This window comes from Vidua macroura, chromosome Z (genome assembly GCF_024509145.1).
Source record: "Vidua macroura isolate BioBank_ID:100142 chromosome Z, ASM2450914v1, whole genome shotgun sequence".
NCBI lineage: Eukaryota > Metazoa > Chordata > Aves > Passeriformes > Viduidae > Vidua > Vidua macroura.
In genome coordinates, this window is record NC_071611.1 from 45,956,404 (window position 1) to 45,977,267 (window position 20,864).

General features: G+C 36.8%; 1 protein-coding gene across 5 annotated transcripts in view; it reads left to right on the top strand.

Moving 5' to 3' along the window:
• PCGF3 (polycomb group ring finger 3) overlaps nt 1-20,864 on the top strand; it is a 55,700-nt gene that overhangs the window by 13,442 nt on the left and 21,394 nt on the right. For 3 of the 5 annotated variants that reach the window (XM_054003019.1, XM_054003020.1, XM_054003021.1), the window contains one exon: nt 15,322-15,364. The gene's annotated coding sequence lies outside the window, so the exon portion shown is untranslated. Of the gene's footprint in view, nt 1-15,321; nt 15,365-19,388; nt 19,452-20,864 lie in introns of all 5 variants that reach the window. The other 2 variants (XM_054003015.1, XM_054003016.1) reach the window with 1 other exon arrangement.

Here is a 20,864-nt window from a genome sequence, read left to right on the forward strand (position 1 = left end):
TGTATTTTCCCTGCCTTTGTAGGGCTGACAAGTGCTTATTCGTTGCCCTTGATTCTGCATAGGACAGATGGGCCTAAGGGATTTTTGTGCAGCTGAGGAATAGTTTCTTACATTTTTCAGACAGTTCTGCTGCTCAGTTGCAGGCTGATGGAATGGCTTTGGGATCTTCACTGCTGCCTATCTGCTGTCTTTCAAGGGAAGTTCATCACATGTCATGAGTGGTATCTGAATGAAAAAGACTTAACCATGAGAAACATATGTGCAGTACAAGGCCTGTGGGGTTGACACTGAAAAGGGGTCTGCTGGAATAGGAGTGGATGCTGCTTTGTGACACATGCACTCTCACTAATAAGTGATGATGTTTTCCTGGTATATTATTTTGCTTGCAGTGACTGACAAGTGTGGCTTTATCCCAACTGTTAATGAATTAATATATTACTGAAATTATTTGTAGGTCTCCTTGTTAAAAAAAGGGAAGCTTTTAATAGTGTATCCTGGCATATATTTAACAAGGAGAAATCTTCCAGTCTTTGTAAATAACACATAAAAGCCTCTTGTGGTTTAACTCCAGCCAGCAGCCAAGTAGATCCCTGTGTTAACAACACTGTTCAGCAGTATCCCTGTATTATCAACAGTGTTCATCACACATCCAAGACATGGCCCCATACTAGCCACTCTGAAGAGAATTAGCTGTGCCCTATTCAAAACCAGCAGATTCCACCCCTTATTCCATACCATTTACATCATGCTCAGGTCCCACACTATTCCATCCAAGCTCATTAACCCCTCTCTCTCTGTGATAAAATACCCAGATGTCATTCCTGTAGTGTGTGGACCACCCCTGCAAAATGTCCATAATATATCCTTTGATTTCATTGAGTCCATGACTTTGGTATCTATCTCTTATGGTAGCCACTCAGGACGGGAGAGGAGATGTGTTGCATGCAATTAATTTAGTCCAATTACTGGGCACCAAAGCCAGCTCAGATTGTGTCATTGCTGCTTGGATTTCTTGGAAGGTTTCTCCTCCTGTAGTTTGAGTAGTTCCTGTTATATTTATTCCTGCAACATACAACGCAGATAATGGATTGCAACAATTTAATGATATATCCATTATAATCTTCACACCTGATCCTTTTGGGTTTATAGGGTGTAATATTGAGTGAAATCCTCTTCTTGTCCCCAGCCTGGCTGCAAGGGGGTTCCTGGTAGAGTCTACTGTTAGTGGAGTCCACATTGTAGTCCTCCCAGGGCTGCAGGGACACAGCCTACTTCACCATGGTCTTCAGCACAGGCTGCAGGGGACTCTCTGCTTCCCCTACTCCAGTGTGGGGCCCCACTAATGGGAAACAGTTGTTCTTGAACTTGTCCAACATGGGTCCTTGCCATGGGCTGCAGTTGTTCATAAACTGATCCAATGAAAGTCCCTTGTGGAGACACAGGTCCTGCCAGCAAACCTGCTCCACCATGGGCTTCTTACAAGGTCACAGACTTGTTAAGTCATTTTAACAAGCCTGCTCTAGCAGGGGATTCTACATGGGCTGCAGGTGGATCACTCCTCCACCATGGAGGAACACATCACAGTCTCTTCAACTCATCTTTGGACCAAAGTTCAACCTGTAAGCACAGCAGCACTACCCTGGCCATCTGCCAGCCCAGACACATCTATGTGGTGTTAACCAAAGTGTTCTCAGGCATAATTCAGGAAGGTGAGAAGCAACACAGCAGTACAGAAAGCAGTGAAAGCAAAAATCAAGCACTAGCAAGCACTAGGTTCTTAATACATGTCAGCAAAGCAAGCCCCAATGCAAGCACAGGAGGCTGCTGTTTACCAGCTGAACAGTACTAACAGCTATATATTCAGTCTAATATGTCCCAATGGAATCTATCATTATCTTGAACCCTTTGTGCCTCATATCTGGTGCAAAAAAGGACTGTCACAGTTTAACCAAGCCCCACGCAGCTGCTCACCCACTCCCCTGGAGCAGGAGGGGGAAGAGAATCGGAAGGGTGTACTGTAAAAAAACTCATAGGTTTAGATAATGACAGTTTAAGAGGGAAAGCTGTGTGCAGAAGCAGAGGAAACAAGAAAACAAATTCACTGCTACCCATGGGCAGTTGTTCAGCCATCTCCAGGAACAGGGCCCCATCACTTTTAACTGTCACTTGGGAAGACAAATGCCATCAAGCCAAATGTTTCTTTTGTTCCTCTTTCTTCCCCCCACTTAATATACCAAGCATGGTGTCACTTTAACAATACATTTGTTTTGACAGAGAAAAAAAGATAGAAAATGTTGTCAAAACCAAAGTTTTAAGATTTCAAGTTAAGAATTAAGGGAATTAAATGCTGAAAGAAATGGAGGACTGAACAGCTATAGGTGGAAAGAAAAATAGCTTTTGTGCTCTACTGGTTAAAGTCCCGCTATAGTATTCAATATGAAATAAATAATGTAAACTATTTGTTTGTTTCTTATTGCCAGACATGAGGATTGTGTCTGGGGGTAGGAAAGCTGCTGCAGCAGGAGTTCAAAGGAGACTGAGTTTGTTGTATCATTGCTGCAATTTATATCTGAAAGAGCTGATTGTCAGCATAATGGGAGAATCGTATGAACAGAGTGCATCTTAGAGTCCTCCCAGGCTTTCAGGAACAAAAGAATAATTTTGCAAGGCTCCTTTATAATTTGAACTATATGTAGATAGATGATTTTATGTAATTTACTGTCTGTACATTTGAATCCAGAAAGACTCCAGAATACCTGCAAACCACTTGCAGGTTATGGAGCAATTCTAGCAACATTTTTTTGTCATCTGTTGCATCAGCACAGAGGCAATTATTGGACAGATCAGTGAAGTTGAAAGCTTTAGTCACTTAATTTTTTTTAACCAAAGGATATGTAGTTTCTCAGGCCATTTCAAATCTTTGGATTAATTAACCATCAAGTGCTGCTATCTGGGCTTAATCTACATGGGAATGTGAAAAAGTGATTGTTGGTAAAATGTGTCTTCAGCTGAATTGTAGTACCCTCCTGCTTCTTACCAGCTGGTAGCTTCTGGCCTGTCACTACAGATTTCCATTTTAACAGCTACTCTTTTACTGGTCTGCCAGTGTACCTGGACCAAAAAGTGGAGTTAAGTGACTGAAAGCTTGAATTTTTTATGGGGCTTTTAATAGATAACAAGAGAAATTGTCTTACTACAAATATTTGAAGATTCTTCCTCTCTATTTCAGAAACTAATTGATAGAAAAAATTGGTGTTTCTGATACAGATCTGTGATGAAAGATATAAAAGTCCTAGTACTCAGGTTATCATACAGTTACTTGCTAGGGATACACATTTTTCCTGCTTTTGTTAAAAGTGGTTGATTTCTGGGGTTATAGAATGGCATTTAATTTCTTACATAACTAGATATTTTTATTGTATGATTAGGATTTTTCAACAACTTCAGTTAAAACATACATGTGTAAGTGGAATGAGGAAGGCAAAGATCACCAAAGATTAAAGATTTTGGGGAGTTGATGGCACAGATTCATAAGGCTTCTTGCTTCTTCATGGTAAGCCTTTCAAGCCCTGGTTGTCTTGTCTGGATGGAGTCAGAGCAATCAGTTCAAACATACACCATTAGATTCAAATGACAACTGAAAGTCATTTGTTATTTTCAGTTGTCCATCTGTTCTGCAGAGGTCTTCATAATGAACGTTACAGTCTGTTTCAACTGTGGTTAAGACCTTACATTACTTCTCTGAAGTGCATGGATATTAACCATTCAAAAGGCGATGTGAAATCAGGTAGTAAAATCTCACTGAAGGTTTTTTTTTCTACAGGAGATTCAGGGCTAGTTTTGATCTCAGTTTTAATTACTGGAAGTTAAGGATCTCTTGGTCTGTGTGAAACAAAGTGATTTTTTAATGACTTGTAGTTTACATCTCTAAATTCTCAAAATGTAGTATGCTGGAATATATTCTTCCAGTGTATGACAAATGTCTCCATAACATCTTGTCAAGACTTGATCTGGGATCAAGAGTAGTCTTTTCTTCAAAAACCTTCTGCCTCTAGCAGTGATTTTGATTTCTGATAATGAGCCATATGTTATTTAGAGAAGGTCATAGTGGTGTTCATTACAGAAAATAAGTTCACTTCTGCAATAATGCTTTGCTTTTACAATATTTTAAGACTTTGGGAACCTTGGCACTCTTAAGACTGCTTTCCAGTTTTATCCATGCTTGTAAATGGATGTTGATTGGAAATGACCTCAGCACTAAAAAAGAAAATAGCAGAATGTAAAGAGTAATTTGAATGTAATTAAATCACTGTTTCTTTGTCAGAAGGTGGAAAATGTTTAATATGATAAAATCTTGCCAGACAGATGTTTTTATTCAAGCTATCTTGCAGAGAATTTTATCTGTTGTTGCACAAATATTTTTCTGAGTCCTTATATTTGTTACTTTGTTCTTAGGACTGTGTCAAGACCTTGTCATGAGCATCTCATGGTATGAACAAGTAAGCATGTTTTAATTGGAAGAAGGGTCTGGACAGCACTTAAATTAAGAGTTTTGAAGGAAATGGTTTCACAGACTGAGGAGCTAAGCTAGTGGTGTTTTGCTGCCAAACAAATTTCTGTTTTCACCATGCAGTGCATCCTCTTTGCTTGAGCATTCTCAAGTTCTCCATTAACCTTCCTGTGAATAGGTGAATTTAGCAGTCCTGCAGAAGACCATCTGCAGATTTGAGTCATTCCCAAAGCATCTCTAAGCTTTGAAACAGCATCACCTGTCTGGAAGATACTGTTTTAATGTGACTCTATTAGGAGATGCTTTGAACAGTACAGTGGTGAAATTCTAAAGTTCTGCTAATCAAGACAAGCTAGATGTCAGTTAAGAAAACATGTTTTCTAATGTAAAGTACAACAAAATATTTTTCTTGCAAAGAATTTTACTGACAGTGTAATTTATAAAAGCCTTTCTAAGTAAAGATTTCATTAATGAAAATTTATTTTAAATGTATACCTTACTAGTCTATACAAGACTTTGTGTACTCAATTGTACAATAGAGGTATTGTGCAATAAATCACAAATATAGTGGTAAGTCCATCTGATTCTAAAAAAAATCCACCAAATAACAACAAAGAATAACTGTAATATTTTAGAACTTTGAGACCATTAAATCACTATTTCTATTTGGATTATATTACAAATGCTTGAGATTCTCTTAGGTTTTCTATTACCAAATGAAACATTTGCTTTGAGGCAGTGTTTTCTCTGTTTATGCTGCAGCTGCCAAAATCTTACCCAGAATGAAATGAAAATGGCTTACATTACCATAACATGATTTCACATAGATACATTAAATACATTACTTGCATTAGACACATTACTTGCTATTAGTGAAAGCAACTGTGTCAAAATGGTTTCTGTGGAGGGCAAGGTATTGGCTGGGCTGAAATACAAACTGTAGGTGTTTGTGTGTGGCAGTCAAGTGAGTTTTAAAAACCATGCCCTCCCTATTAACACATGAGTGCAGAAGTTGCGAAGAATAATTCTTTGCCCTATGACTCTTTATATTTAATACCTTTTTTTCCCTGGAGATGATACTCAGTCTACTGGGGTGTGTAAAAGAAGGGCATAAAATGCTTGGTAATAAATTTCATCCTCTTTCTAAGTGGGCTTAATAGTGTAATAACTGATACTATATTTAAGTATACATCCCTAATTTCTGTGATACTGAGTACAAGCACAGCCAAAACAAGCACAAGACACCAAGTTTTAAAGGTGTTTTGTTGTTTTCAAAATGTTTTTGTCTTGCCCTTTCTTTCCCTCTGATTTTGTGCTGCTGACTCCTGCTCTGCCCACTGCATTACTTGTCTCAGGTTAAAAGGGGCGAATGATTCGGAAGGCTGGAGCTGAAAATGAAAAAAATCACATTTCCCTTAGCAGCTGGCACTGCAGGTACAACAAAACTTAGAAATTTTTGTGCTGTTGCAGTAGGGCCACCTCATATGCCTTCAGTTTGAGTCTCCAGATACACTATTGCTCATTGCAGATCTTTTGCCATACACTTTTCCTCCCAAGATACAGAAATTCAGTACTAGGTCAAAAGCTTGTAAATCTGATCCCACTAATTAGGGTCTCATACTAATTCAGTTCAATATCTTGCATCTGAAATTTGGCTTGATTGCCAGTTGCCTTCATCCTGCCTGATGAAGGAAATGTTGATGTGGAAAAAGCAGGTTTAAATTATAGGAATTTACAATACTAAATATCCCTGTATTTTTCTGGTAGTATGCTTACTACCATTTTAAATGTCATCCAAGAAACCTTGAAGAGCATAATCACCTTTTTATCCCCTTTATTGAGGTTTACAGTCTAGCTTTATGATATTAATATGTAAGACCAGTACAATTTAGGAATAGTGACTGTAGCATGCTGCTTTTGAGATGACTACTTGGAGACAAAATAGTGAACCACTGTATAAACAATACTCCAAACCCTAGTATCCTAATACACTTCAGTAAAATAATAGGAAAAAAATATTAGCCAATCTGAAAGTACTTCGAGAATTGGATTTATCTTGTGTTTTGTACATTTTTGGCTAGCTACAGGAATACATAGTCTTTATAATGAATGTTTCTTTCTCTAGGATGAATGTTTCTTTCAGTAACCAACCCCCACTTTTTTTTAATCCTTCTTCTTTTGTAACAGCAGCAGTCTTTGGATTAGTTTCAATAAATTTTGAATATAGATTTTAAGATAAGATACCGTTTTACAGTGAAATTTGTATTGTAACTTTCAAGCTCAAATAAAAGCACTGCAACTGCACTTACTGTAACTTTTTAAGTTAATACACTTATTGAAAGAAAACTGAAAGTACCTATAAAAATTCTCATATAATGTATTACTTTATGTTCATTATCATGTTTTATTTCTCATAAGAAATGCCTGCTATCTGTTGCCACTTGAAAAGCTTCTTATTGATGAACTATGGGAATGTGATCTCTTCCATAATAACACTTCCAGTGTGTCTTGGGTGGATGTAATACATATTTATCCCTTGTCTGACTCTAAGAAATGTTGAGGCAGTGGAAAAAGTGGAGGAGGAAGGATATGGGGAATAAGGCACTGGAGCTGACAGTTGTGATGGTAGGTGGGAAGCAATCAAGTAAGTAGTTCAGGATGTTGCATTTAGTGTGTATGTATGTACATGTTCCTTACTTAAAAATCTGCCATTCTTTTATTTTTCACTCTCATTGCTTTTCTTCCTAAACAGAACCTTTTAAAATGCCAATTCTGTTTTAGTATTGGTGCTTTATGCATATTAATATAAGACAATTTTTAATCATCATTGCTTGACATCAGGAAAACCTTAATCTTTAATTGCTTTGCGCTGTGTTTGCTTTTGCCTTCAGAACTGAAGGTAGCTAATGGCAAAATCTGTCTCCAGTTTCCTATAGAGAGGCAGGGTGCTTATTTATCTGCTCTGTTGAATTCCCATTTGTACATTTTAAATGCAGTTTGATTTTCTTTCCTCGTGATGTAGTCCCGCAGCAAAACTCCATAGTGGGCTTCTATAATAGAGATTTGGAGAAGTTACAGGTGGTCCTTATGGGAGGGGTTAAATAATGGTTGTGCTGCAAGTCAGAGTTGAGAGTATGACATTGTTTGCATTTGGTTTTCTGCAGCTGGTATGCTGGCAAGAAAAAAACACATATATTGTCATTTTCTTGCGTTTGCTGTGACCTTGCTGTATCAAAGGCACCATCATAGAGAAGCTGTAAAGCCTGAAACACTGGGTCATTTAGCTAACTTCACTCTCCCCCTGTCTTTAAGTTAACAAACAAGGTGCCTTATTACATTTCTACATTATGTGAAGTATAAGAGTATTACAGATATTTGGGAACATTTTTCTAAAGCCCACCTAAATATAGCTCTTAGTTTGCGCACGTGGTTTCTTTCCAGTGTATATTTAATTTAAATAACTCTCTCTGTTTTCTCCTCATCTTGTAAGTAACAGTCATATTATTTATTGAAAATGAAATATGAGTCTCAGTGCAAGGATTATGTCTTTCTTCTTTGAAGTCGTATGTTATTGGTAGGTGAAGATGTAGATATGTTTTTAAAGTAAACGTTGTGTATAATAATGCTCTAGTGTTGCCATTTTTCTGACAAATAGGTATTTATTGTCTTTAATTGATTTTACTGGAGGAATAATGGTTACTTGATTTTCAACATATCTTCCTTAATTTAGTGCTTTATAAGCATCTGTTGTCAGTTGAAAATTCAAAGATCTCTTACTTTGATGATTTTGGTATTTGTTTATCTCTGGCTGCAAACACATTGATAGATAAGTTTTGTAACCATTTTTTAGCTAAATTTAACAGGTTCCTTCATGATTCAGGATTCTAATGCAGTCAATTAATTTTAATAAAGACTCCAAATCTAAGCAATGTATAAGAGAAAATACTGAAATAAAACCTTATATTAAAATGTCATTGTATTCAACCCTAGTATTAAACAAATGTCTAGTTAATTAAATTTTTGAGATATTTGGCAAACAGATTGAATGGCTCTTCTTGTTGTTTGTGGTGATCGCTTTGTGAGTGGGGAATGAAGTTGATTTTTACTATGTTTAACATTTTAATAGTATTTATGTCTTACGAATTTTCTAAGGAAGTTAATTCCTATGACAGCTGGGAGGGGGTGGTATTTTATGTTTATCATTTCATTCTTCAGATTGAAAAGACAGAAGATGTTACCAAAATTTGTGTGAAAGGGTGTGGGACCCAGTTTTGAGTCACTCAGTCACTTAGACTTCAACTTCATTGCTATTTCTCCTGTCTTAAATGAAATCCTTCTTTTCTTTATTATGCCTTTCACTAATGACATGTAAGACAGAAATTTTTAACATCTTTGCTATTTTGACAATTTACTGCAAGGCCTGTTTCATTTTCTCTGGACACGTGTTTGATGGATCAACCATAAAAGAAAATATGTGATGTGAATAAAGAGTAGATGGGTAGATTTAATGCTTCTATGTCCTGATTGTTGCATCTGCTTTATCTCAAACATTGTGTCAGTTTTTACATGTCATTTATTATCAGTGCTGTCTTTTATTTTACATTGAAACGAATGAGCTGTGTTTAAAAGTGAGTGTGTTTTGCTTTGGGGTGAACTTTTCTTAATCCACCTTAATGAAACTATTAGTAATTTGAATATATCTTGAGTAGTTCGTCTTTAACAAGTTAGTCAGGTCTTCTCAAAAAAAGAGCCAGGCTCTCTTGAGTGTAATAGATCAAAGAAATAAATACTACATGGTCATTTTCAAGGATGTTTTCATGAAAGTGGTATGATATCGAAGACTTCTTTGTTTTGTATTACCTGATAGCTGACGTTACCATTAATCATGACCCAAGTTCTCTGAAATAACATAGCAAACTTAATTACAAATAAGTTGGCTAAAGATCCCATTATTTGTGCTTTAGTTGACTTGTCAGCTCTTTGTCTTTTGATCATGAATGTGAAATGGGAATTGTCTAGTGAATAGTAAGAACTTGTAGAATAAAAATCTGACTAGCATAAAGCTCATCACTGAATCAGCCTCTTGGGTAGCAATATTGAAGATCAAGTTATACTTCCTATGTATAGGAAATTTTACCACAGAGGTGTTCAGCTAGAGCTTTTTTGAGTTGCCAGCTGGTTGCAGGGAGGGAGAAAAAAATATTTCACTCATTTGTGTAGTTCCAGAACCAAGACTAGAGATGAAAAACAAAAACAAATAACAAAATCTAAATAGCCTTTTCAGTTACCAACTCACACAGTCACTTTAAAACTAGGATCATAAGCTTTGGTTTTTAAAAAATTTTCTCCAGTATACTTGTGGCAGTAGTAATGCTCTTGTATAAGTTAGAAATTTTAATATGTCTGTATCAAGGATGCTTTTACTTGCTGTGTGCAAAATAAGGTGGGGTTTTGTCCTTGGTTGGTTTTCTGGGTTTTTCCCCCTTTTTTGATTTCCTCTAAACTGGACTTGAAATAAATAAACTTAGACTTGGGGAGTATTTCAGGGAGAAAAATATGATAGTCTAGAGCTTTAAGTACTGCTCCAGTATTTCTTCTCCTATCACCTTCCCTTTTGCTTATTTGTGTTCTCAGGGTTTGTGAATGTGTTCTTGGAATCAGTACCTCTGAAACAAGCATGCAGTAATATGCGTTACTGGGAAGAAAGCCATAATTTTTCTGCATCTTATATAGTTATCCCTGCTAAAGAAAGTTCCTTGTTTATTAAGGAACAGTGAAATGTCCCAGCATCCCCATCCACCTTGTCCTTCCAAGTATCGGGATACGTAAAAACAAAAATAGATATGGATGGTAGCTGGAGTCAGAAGGCATGGTGATTTTCTTCCTAATCACTTCATGAAATGTAAAGGCATTCTGATAATTTTTATATAGGCCCTGTATTTACCTAGTTTTTAATCTTGATTGACTGACCTGATCTCCTTCAGTGACAAGGTGACCCGCTTAGTCAATGAGGGAAGGGTTTATCTTGTTAATATGAACTTTAGTAGAGCCTTTGGCACCAATTCCTACAGTATTCTATAGAAACTGGCTGCTTAGGGCTTGGCAAGTGCACTCTTTGCTGGGTAAAAAGCTCTCTGGATGGCCAAGACTAGAGACTGGTGGGAAATGGAACTAAATCCAGCTGGCTGTTGGTCACAGGTAGTGTTCCCAAGGGCTTAGTATTTGGGCCAGTTCTATTTAATGTTTTTATCAACAACCTGTATCAGGGGATCAAGTGCTGCTTCAGTCAGCCTGCAGATGACACCAAATTGGGTGGGAGTGCTGATATGGAGGGCAGGAAGGCTCTACAGGGTTGTCTGGACAGGATGGATTGGTAGGCTGAGGCCAGTGATATGAGACTGAACAAGGTGCAGTGCCATGTCCTGCCCTTGGATCAAAACAACACCATGCATGCTATAGGTTGGGGGCAAAGTGGTTGGAAAACTCTCCAGCAGAAAAGGACCTGGGGGTGCTGGTCGACAGCAACTGAACATGAGCCAAGGGTGTTCCCAGATGGCCAAGAAGGCCAATGGCATCCTGGCCTGTATCAGGAATAGTGTGGTCAGCAGGACCAGAGCGGTGATTGTCCCCCTATACTCGTCACTAGTGAGGCCACACCTCGAGTTATGTGTTCAGTTCTGGGCCTCTCATGATGGGAAGGATGTTGAGGTGCTGGAGCAAGTCCAGAGAAGGGAAAAGGAGGTGGTGAAAGAGTCTAGAGCACAAGTCCTGTGAAGAGCAGCTGAGGTGATTTAGTCTGGAGAAAAGGAGGGTCAGGAAGACCTTCTCACTCTCCACTGAAAGGAGGCTGACCCCAGTTGGGGGCCAAGTCTCTTCTCCCAGGAAGCAAGTGGTATAAGAAGAGGAAATGGCCTCAAACTATACCAGGTGAGGGTTAGACTGGATATTTGGAAATATTCCTGTACTGAAATAGTGGTCAGGCATCAAACCAGGCTGTCTAGGGCAGTGTTGGAACTCTGAAGGTGTTTAAAAGATGTGTAGATGTGGCATTAAGGGACATGATTTAGTGATGTGCTTGGCTGAATCCATAGTTTATAGTGTCAGCAATTATAGTAAAGTGAGTGAGTGCTACTGACAAACTAGCCAAGCTCACCAGCATGGACAGGCATGTGTGTCTGTTAAGGGGAAGATGGGCGGAACTGACTGTTAGGGTGACCAAGTGAGTCTGGATGGCTGCCAGGGACACAGCAGGATCTGGAAGTCTCCATTGTGAAAATGATGGTGAATGTGTTGTTTTAATTCATTTTTTTTTCTGTTTCAGAGCAGTCCTGTTTTTTTTCTGTGCTCAGTTACTAAGATACAGCTACCTGCTTTACTGAAGGTAGAGTACTGGTGCCGTCTGGTGGTGACACATTCTCAGGAATGAGAAAAATCACTTGTGAGGAATTCCACTGAGATGTGAAAAATTGCTGGCATGATACTAAAAAAAAATACCTGGATATATTTTATGCCTAGCATGTAATTCTTCTCTTGAATTAAGTCATAAAAATCTGCACGTGTACTCATAACTAAGCTTCCTACAGCAACTTTAAATCTTTAAATTTCTTTCTGCTCAACAAAAGGTTTGTTTCTATTAGTTTATTTTATGAAACAGTGCTTTGCAAACACAACATAAAAGAGTTTTATTGGAGCCTACAATATTTTAAAACTCATTTTAAAAGACAACATATTTTATGTTAAGCCATTTTGCTAAAGCCAGCACAAACTTCTCACTGCTAATGTTTGAAGTCACTGTGCTCTTTTATAAGTTGCTTATATTTTGTTTCAAAGTAAAGGTTCAACAACATACATCTAACAACAGTTGAAATAAAAAACTTTGGTATCTGAAGCAAAAGCAACCATAGTACTGTTTTCTTTGTCCATCCATCTGTTGAAATCATATCCTGCATCCTAAGTTGCTTACCTGAGGTAATACCTGAGGTAATATCCTCATCCTTCTTCAGAATACCATACAGGCTGTATTGACATTTCTAGCAGTCGAAGTAGGACTATGACTGCTTCTCCACTTCTCTTGAAGTAAATGTCTGACTGGTAAATATCTTGCTCTACAATGGAAAAACTTGTACAAGAGAAAGGTACTTTATTTTAAGCTGGTGAGGCTTTTTAATTAATTTCATTTAGCTGTTACTCTTCATCTGTTGCAGGTCACCATATTATTTGAATAAGTTACTTTTAAATAAATTTCCTTATGGAATAGAGGTCTGTTTGTTCAGTAATGAATAACTTCTATCTTTCTATTGCAACTGATTAGAATAACAGACTATTTTTGTTCTAATCCAGGTAATTGAAAAAGATAAATTCTGTGCTTGTATCTCTTCATAATCTCTGACCTCATGACCATACAACACTTTACTTGCATTGTGATGGAAGTGTGAATTAGACTTAGTTCTAATAACTAATTGCATTAGTTCTCTCATTACATGGTTGTGCTCATAATATCAGGAGCCATTTTTTAATTCTGTCTTTATGGAATAAGGTGTTTCCAGGCCTGTTCAGCTAGTTTGTGAATTCAGTTTGTGAATTAGATAGAAACAGCAATCAAAATTGAACATATGTAATAGTACTTAAGAAATTAATGTTAATATATAAATTAATAGTTAAAATGTTAATTTATCAATATTTTTGTCATCTTTGAGAATAATGAAACTGATTGCCATAGTAAGGGCTATATTCTTTTTCTGCACTTTAATTCAGCTCATTGAAAATCTAGATTTACGTACTGAGTGAGATGCATGACTTTCGTGATCTCACAAAAGTGAGAAGCTTATGCCCGATGTAAGCCACACAATCATAAGCATCAAATTTGAAATTTTTCTTTTCCACACTTAGTTTTGAACCTGAACAAAATTCTGTTGTTGTAATGTTTTGTTCTTAGAGCTGTGACTTTCACGTTAAATACACGTCCTTGTGAATTGAGGTACACCTGTTGCTTCCAGTACAGTTGTCATTCAGATTCCGGTGCTGTATGACTTCAGTACCTTTCAGCAAGATTATTCAGCTAAATTGTTATTATTTGCTTCATTTAGCTGGTTTTCTCAGGGTTTCCCCACTGTGAGCATTATCCTTCTGTTTTTGATGAATTAACAGTATTGTGCTATGTTTCAGCGAAAGAAAAATATGTATGCCTATTCTGTTAAAACAGAACAAAGTTGTAATGGTTTGTAAATCTGCCATTCTCTTCAGTTCTGAGTTTGTACCTGGTAAGAGTAACTTTATCTTGTTGTACCACAAAGCTAGGTGGTACAAACAACAGTTACAGTTCAAGAATCTGACAAGTTATTAATAGCAATCACAGCACTTAACAAATCCTTTAAAGGAAATAATAGTACTCAGTTCTAACTTACTACAAGATGAGTACAATGATCCACTTTCCCAGTCTCCAGCAATCATCTAGATCTAAAAAGAAACTGAATTTCCCTGTTGATAGCTTTCATAGTGCGTCACTCTCACCCTGTAACTAGAACTGGAAGAATATGGTGGTGATTTAGGCCGATTTGGTTGTTGACACTCAGAAATTGAGTGTCACTTCCTTTTTCCATGAACCAAAGCGTAACCTTGTCCTCTTCCAGCAGCAGTGAGGGAAGATGCGTGACAAGGCCTTTTGGAAGACTTGTTACTTCAGTTCATGTTGTGATGTGCTTTTAAAGTTGTGATAAGCCTCTGAACTGGTTTCTTTAGAAACAGAGTAACTGCTCTGTTCTCCACATTTTGCTGGAAAAATAGATCATTTAAATAAAAATGTCTTAAGGAGTTTATTCTACTCTATGAGAGGCTTCATGTCCTCAATGGGGATCTTTTTTGTGGATTCCAACAAGAGAGCATCTCCTGCAACTCTGCATTGCTTTCAGTTAATAATATTTTTTTTATTTTGAATCCAGTTAAAGAAGTTCACAGTGGAACTGCAAAGAGATTTTTATTAGCATTATTCTGAACATCAAGTGCTATCATTAACAGCTTGTTTTGTCATTGTTTTCATTAATTCCCTTAGCAATATAACAGCAACATCAGTAACTACTATGCCTTTGATTTTTTGGAGCAGGAAGACAGAACTAGTGGTAGTCTTTACCTGTCACTGTAACAGCTGAATCTTCCCTGTGTGAATCAATAAGAAAAATTGCTTCTGTCAAACTTACCTATTCATGTGAGATTGTATCACCTTTAGCCAAAGAATAAAGATCTTATTTTTTTATTATTTTTAAAAATATACTTTTATTCTGGCAAATACCAAGAGGTTCTGGAAATACTAGTTATTTCTTTGAAAGGATTTTGGAAGATTAAGATACAAAGAGCAGATTACTTGAAAACATAGCTTGAAAACTGAGAATGCTGCTTGTCTAAATGTGCATCTTCAATTCAAAATGTTTTCTTTTCTTAGAGATTTTCTAGTCCATAGGTTGTTGGTAAAGAAATCTGCTTATTTATTTTGTTATTTTCCCTGTCATTTTATATATATATAATGGATTTCTTTTTATTTTTCCATCACATAGTAACAGGACTTCTTAGGATTTCTTTTTTGAGCAATTTTCCTTGTCTAGTAGGGGACTGTTAAATCTTAGTTTTCTTTCTTTTTCCTGAGGATCAAAAATTTCCCCCTTTTCTTGCTTACAAGTGCTTCTGCCCCACTGTTCTCTTAAATTAATAGAGATACCTAATTACTTAGGTGAATTTAGTGAGGTGAATATTTCTTAGTGGCAGCTGTATTTTGAGGAATTTTGGATGTTAACTTTCAGACTATTTTTCTGTCTTTTCAGGTCTCTGGATGGCAGACTCTGAAAAGAAATGCTGTTTTAAGAGGTATGCCTCATGTAGGCCAAAGTATTCTGGACTTGTTTTTGTATAAATGATAAGTCTGTACTACTGAGGAGTCCCTCAGCTGATCCTCACTGTAATCTTGCATGACTAATAGTTTCAGTGCTGACATCCCTCTGAAACATGAAAGCTTGTGCTGAGATAAGCAGGTTTATCTTACCAATTTTAGTGTAGAGGCCTGTGATAGGTTGGTTAACTTTTTGCTTGATCATCTTAAGAGAACACTGCCTTAGTGGACAAAAGGGATGAAGCACAAACAAAACAAGTTGACTTTCTGAAATGTGCATGTCCCCTTTCAGCCTCTCATGACTTTGTGTGTGTGTGTGTTTGTTTGTTTGCTTGTTTTTTAATTGGGAATATAGTCCAGATTTTGTAAATACCCTCACTCCTTTTTTGGTGTTTTGTAAGACATCCAGACAGTGAGAGGCTGACACCATGTCAGCAGTGTGGTCTAAAATAGTGTCAGTTGGAACCAAGATGAAGAAAATACTAATCTTTTTTGCAAATGATCTTTTTTTCATGTTAGCTGAATGTTAGGAACATTTTCTGTGTTTCTTTGGAGTTTCATGTTCCAGCAGTGAAAGAAAGTGTCTCTGATCTCTCCGTTGTTGGTATGTTGTTTTTGAATAATTTGTGGCTTGGCAGCTGTTAAGAAAACCATCTCTTCAAAATGGAGTTCTTCTACCAGGTCTTCCATCCATTTCAAGCACATGTGGTGGCATATGTTAGAAAAGTAGGCTTTGTCTTTGTAAGAGAAAGATTGGTGTGAATATCTTCTTTTTTTAACTTTTTTAAACAGGATCTTTCAATTATTTTTAAGCACTTCAGAGGGCTTCCTATTTCTCTAAAGCAGTGCAGTGCTGATTTGTTCTGCCTCCAAAATAATAACCAGGATGAAGTATTAACAACTGGGTTAAGAGTGGCTCTTCAGCTATTGAGTAAGATTTTGGTGTTGCTCTTTTTTATGCAGTGTTAACAAAACTCCTAAAGAAGGTGATGCTAAGAATTAGGGAAGATGTTACTGCTATTTTCTACATGACCTGTGGACAGAGATCAAGACGATGCTACTGCACTACTCTTGAAGGTGCATGCTTGTAGGAAGAGAGACATTGTACCCAAGTTGCAATGCAGAAGATTCCTATGAGACAGTAGGAGCATTTTTTGCCAGTGAGGGTGGTCAGGCACTGGAAAAGGTTGCCCAAAGAGGCTGTGGAATCTTAATTGTTGAACATTTTCTGAGTGAAGCAGGAAAAGCCCACTATAACTTTATTTAAGTGGGCCTGCTTTGAGTGCAAGGTTGGATTAGAGAAGCTTGGAGAGGTTACTTCATTATATCCATAATATTATCCTATGAATCTATATAACATGTTGAAGGGAAACTTTTTATGAATTTTACATTTCCTGTAAAAACAGTTAAGACTCAGGTTGCTGTGTTGTATGTCTTTTTAGATGGATTTGGCTTTTTGTTTTGTGGTTTTTTTCGGGGTTTTTTTTTTTTTTTTCTTTTTTTTGGGTTTTTGTTTGTTTGTTTTGTTTTTGTGTTTTTTTTTTTCTTTTTTTGTGTTTTTTGGTTTTTTTGGTTTTTTTTTGCCCTTTTTTTTTTTTTTTGTTGTTGTTTTGTTTTGTTTTTGTTTTGTTTTGTTTCCTTTTTGGTTAATTGGTTGGTGCTTTGAGTAGAGTTTTGTGATTATAGAGCTGTGGAGTGACTTCTTACTATTCCGGCAACATGGTTTTGAGGGAGGAGAACTGTGTTTTGGCCCCAGTGTTCATTTGTTGACTAAGTACAAAACTTTAAATTTTTTTAATCAAGTGTCACAGTTCAGTCAGTGGATTGAAAGTTTCAAGATTATCTACAGTTCTTAAAGTTTGAGATTGCTTGCTGTCATAGGTTACTATTTGAGCAGGTAAATCTCAGAAGAACTAACAGTTTAATTTAGAAGAGCTAAAGAATTTCTGTTTTACAGAGATTTGCCTTTCTTGGCTTTGGCTTTCTAAAAACTAAATTAAGGTATGGTATTTTCTCTTGTCTGCTAACTGCTATGGGAGTTGACTGGGAGCCTGAGGTTCACAGTGTTCAAATGAGCTGTTAGGTTTGGAAAATGATACTGTAAATGTTCAGAATTTGGTCTGTCCTTTGAATTTACCTGTTTTTATATAGGATGGTAGCTTTCTGTGAAACTTTTACTTCTGAACTTGACTGTAATCCTGTGAAAGATTCAGAAGCTTTTGAGCATACGTCTTCTACAATGCATGGTGGTTCACATTACGAAATAAGGCAAATGTAAATGGTCTCTTTTAGAGAGAGACCATTGCTCTTGCTACTCCTACTAAATCCTGCACAGGCTAGTGAGTCTCTGTAAAAAAAAAAAATAGTAGTGATAGTAGTGTCAATTAGGAGATATTTTTTGGTCTGATTTTTTTAGTATATATATATATATATATATATATATATATATATTTGGGTAAGAAGATATCAGCCTAGGTTGTGCTTTGGAAAAGTAAACTTATCTCCTATTATTGGTTCAAGCTGGTGTGCATGACTTCAATGTCAACCTGATTCTGTGTGTTTTCTTTTTACAGCAGCCAGTTTTAGTTGTTGAGCTCATGCAAACTTCATTGAGTTGGTGTCTCTATGATTGTCTAACAGTTATCAGCAGCTTGAGATCAGTCAATATAGTAAGAAGTTCTGCTTGTTTATTACTTGGATAGGCAGAGGTAGTAAATTCATAGGATCATATGATGATTCAGATTAGAAAAAGATCATGTCCTTCATGTGAGGTGGTTACCTGTAGTAGGACCTGAGGGAATGGCATGACCTGTGTCAGGGAAGATTTAGGTTAGGTATTGGGTGAAAGGTTCTTTCCTCAGAGGGTGGTGGGGCATTGGAACATGCTCCCCAGGGAAGTGGTCACAGCACCAAGCCCGAGAGAGTTCAAGAAGTATTCAGACAATACTCTCGGGCACATGAAAGACGTTAGGGATGTCCTGTGCAGGGCAGGATTTGGACTTGACGACTCCATGGGTCTCTTCCAATATAGATATTCTGTATAATCCGGCTGTTCAAAGCAGAGTCAACTGAGGTCATACCAAGCGGCTAGTGTGTTATCCAGATATCTGTCTGTGCTTTTAAGATTCTCGATTTCTTGGGAATATGTATTTAGACTTGTGTAGTTTTTGTTTTTAAGGTTAGATTCCTTGTTTTGGAGGTATGTGATTTCATTTTTAGCTTTCTTTTCAGCATATAACTGTTTGAGAGATGGGAAGATGAGTTCCGTGAAAGAGGTCATCTTGAATTCAGATTTGAAAAAATATCCCTTTTTCAAAGGGAAGTTGTTTAAGGGAGACCTGGATTTGTTTGGAAAACAGAACAATAGCTTGTGTGATTCTTAGTCAAACTTATGTTTAGGATGTTGTGTAGTCTTGTTGTTTAGTTCCAGTTTGTATGAGATTACTGGCATGGATTTTGGTGGGGTGACCACAACTTGGCTGTCTTACATGATAAAAGGCGTGCTTAACTTTTGTTTGTCACTAGGCTGTAGAAACATGGGCATCTTGGGATGCCTCCCCAAGAGCAGATGCGTGGTTTAAGTAGTGCTATTACCCCTTCTGAGCCGATAGTGTATTCTAGATAGGAACATGAAAGACATCCTGTATTAGCCACCTATCCACATGGAGTGTTTCTTCAGCATTGTGAGTAGTAGCTTAGCTTTCTAGTAGCTAGTATTTCCTAGTATGACTGCATATCATCTTCAAATGCAGTAAAAATAAGAGAAAAAAATAGTTGATGGTGAAATCTGCAGTTATGTTATTTACTTCTCTCTGAAGTGATACAGAACAGGCAGGGGATAAATGTGGAATTACTTTACATTATATGGAATTACTTTGTTTTTCATTAGTTGCTATGATTAGTGAATTTAATTTCTTATATGAGGTTGTTACAGTAGTGTCTCTATTTTTTCTTCATATGTGTCATTAGTTCTGCTAAATTTTTTTTTCTATTTCCCTCTAGGAAGCAATTCAAGTTTTCTGCAAAGTCTGAGCATTTATGTTATCTGACTGAACTGACATCTTGGTAATATGCCATTTTTTGTGAGCTTCTCTCTACCTTTCTAAATAGATATGAAGTGGTCTGCCCTTTTAAAAATTTTATTCTTATTAATTTTTAAATTCTTAGTAAGTCCTCTTGTAACAGGTTAACTGTTTTGAAAAGCAAGAGAGGCATTCTGAGTTCTTTTTATTTCCCAAGACTAGAGGATGTGGGTCACAGTTGTAGAAAATACAGGCTTAAATAAAGTCTGACACTGCGAGCTTGCTTATAGACCTTAAAAGTTGCATTGTTTATTGGAGATTCAACGTGTGCTGAAGCAACCATGTTTGGATCTCTGCACAAGAGAGAAGAGATCCTTCTCATATTTTAGTAGCTGCAAGAAAGCAGCATGGGACAGGCCTTCTGGAGAAATCTCCTCCTGTAGGTTTTATCAGTTTTTGAGGTGTCTACTGCCCTGGAAAGACCTGTTACCTTTCTGTTGCTTCTTCCAGTAGATCTTATTTTCAATCCTTTAAACATCTAATGAGAGCAACTTTCTGTCCTCCTTCAAAGGTGTATGAAATTTTAATAAGGTTGATTTGATAGGCTTGCTCTTGATAGTCTAGAAGATACTCATTTTCCAGTGCCAAAATGTGTATGATTTTTTTTCTTCTTAAGTTGGAAAAGTGTGTATTATTCTTGATATCCTGTTTTGTTTCCCCTGGCACAATGGGCTTTATTGCTATTTTGTATTATTTTTGCCTTTGTTGTATGGTTCAGTCACTGTTCTCATAATATTATACCCCATTTGAATTTTTTTTTTCTTTGTTGATGGCTCTTCTAGTGGCAGCATTTATCTCTACTGTAAGGGGGAAAAATTGTAATTTTTTTCCTAGAAAATAAACAAATTATTTGGTTCAGATTTCACTATTAAGTCTTTGGCTCTTCTGCCTTAAAAGTGCTTGGATTTCTGCCTGTGGTTTTCTGGAACACTTTCTTCTGAATTCCTGCCTAGACAAGCAACTAGTTATATTGATACTGCCTTTTTCAGGACCTGTTTAGGCTAATTTCTCCTTTGTCTGTCATGAATTGTGTTTTTTAGTGTGCCCACTTTCAAATTAACTGGTGGCTTGATGCCATCCCTTGATCTCTTCTTGAAGAGTGACATTGAATAACTCTTCCTCAGCACCACAGAAACATACATACCTCATGTAGTAGCCTTTAACTGATGACCTTATGCACTAACTTGCAAGGATTTAATGTGTATCTGGTTTTCAGAGGGTTAAAAATAATTCTGCAATTAGGAAAGTAATTCAGGTTCTGAGTATATGTTTCTCACCTATTTTGTCTGCTGCAAAACCAATCTGCTTTTTTATTCTTTAATGGGAGGTTACTAGATTTGTAACTAATTCTCAAATACTATAAAATAATACTGATTTTTTTTCTCCCATTGTTTAC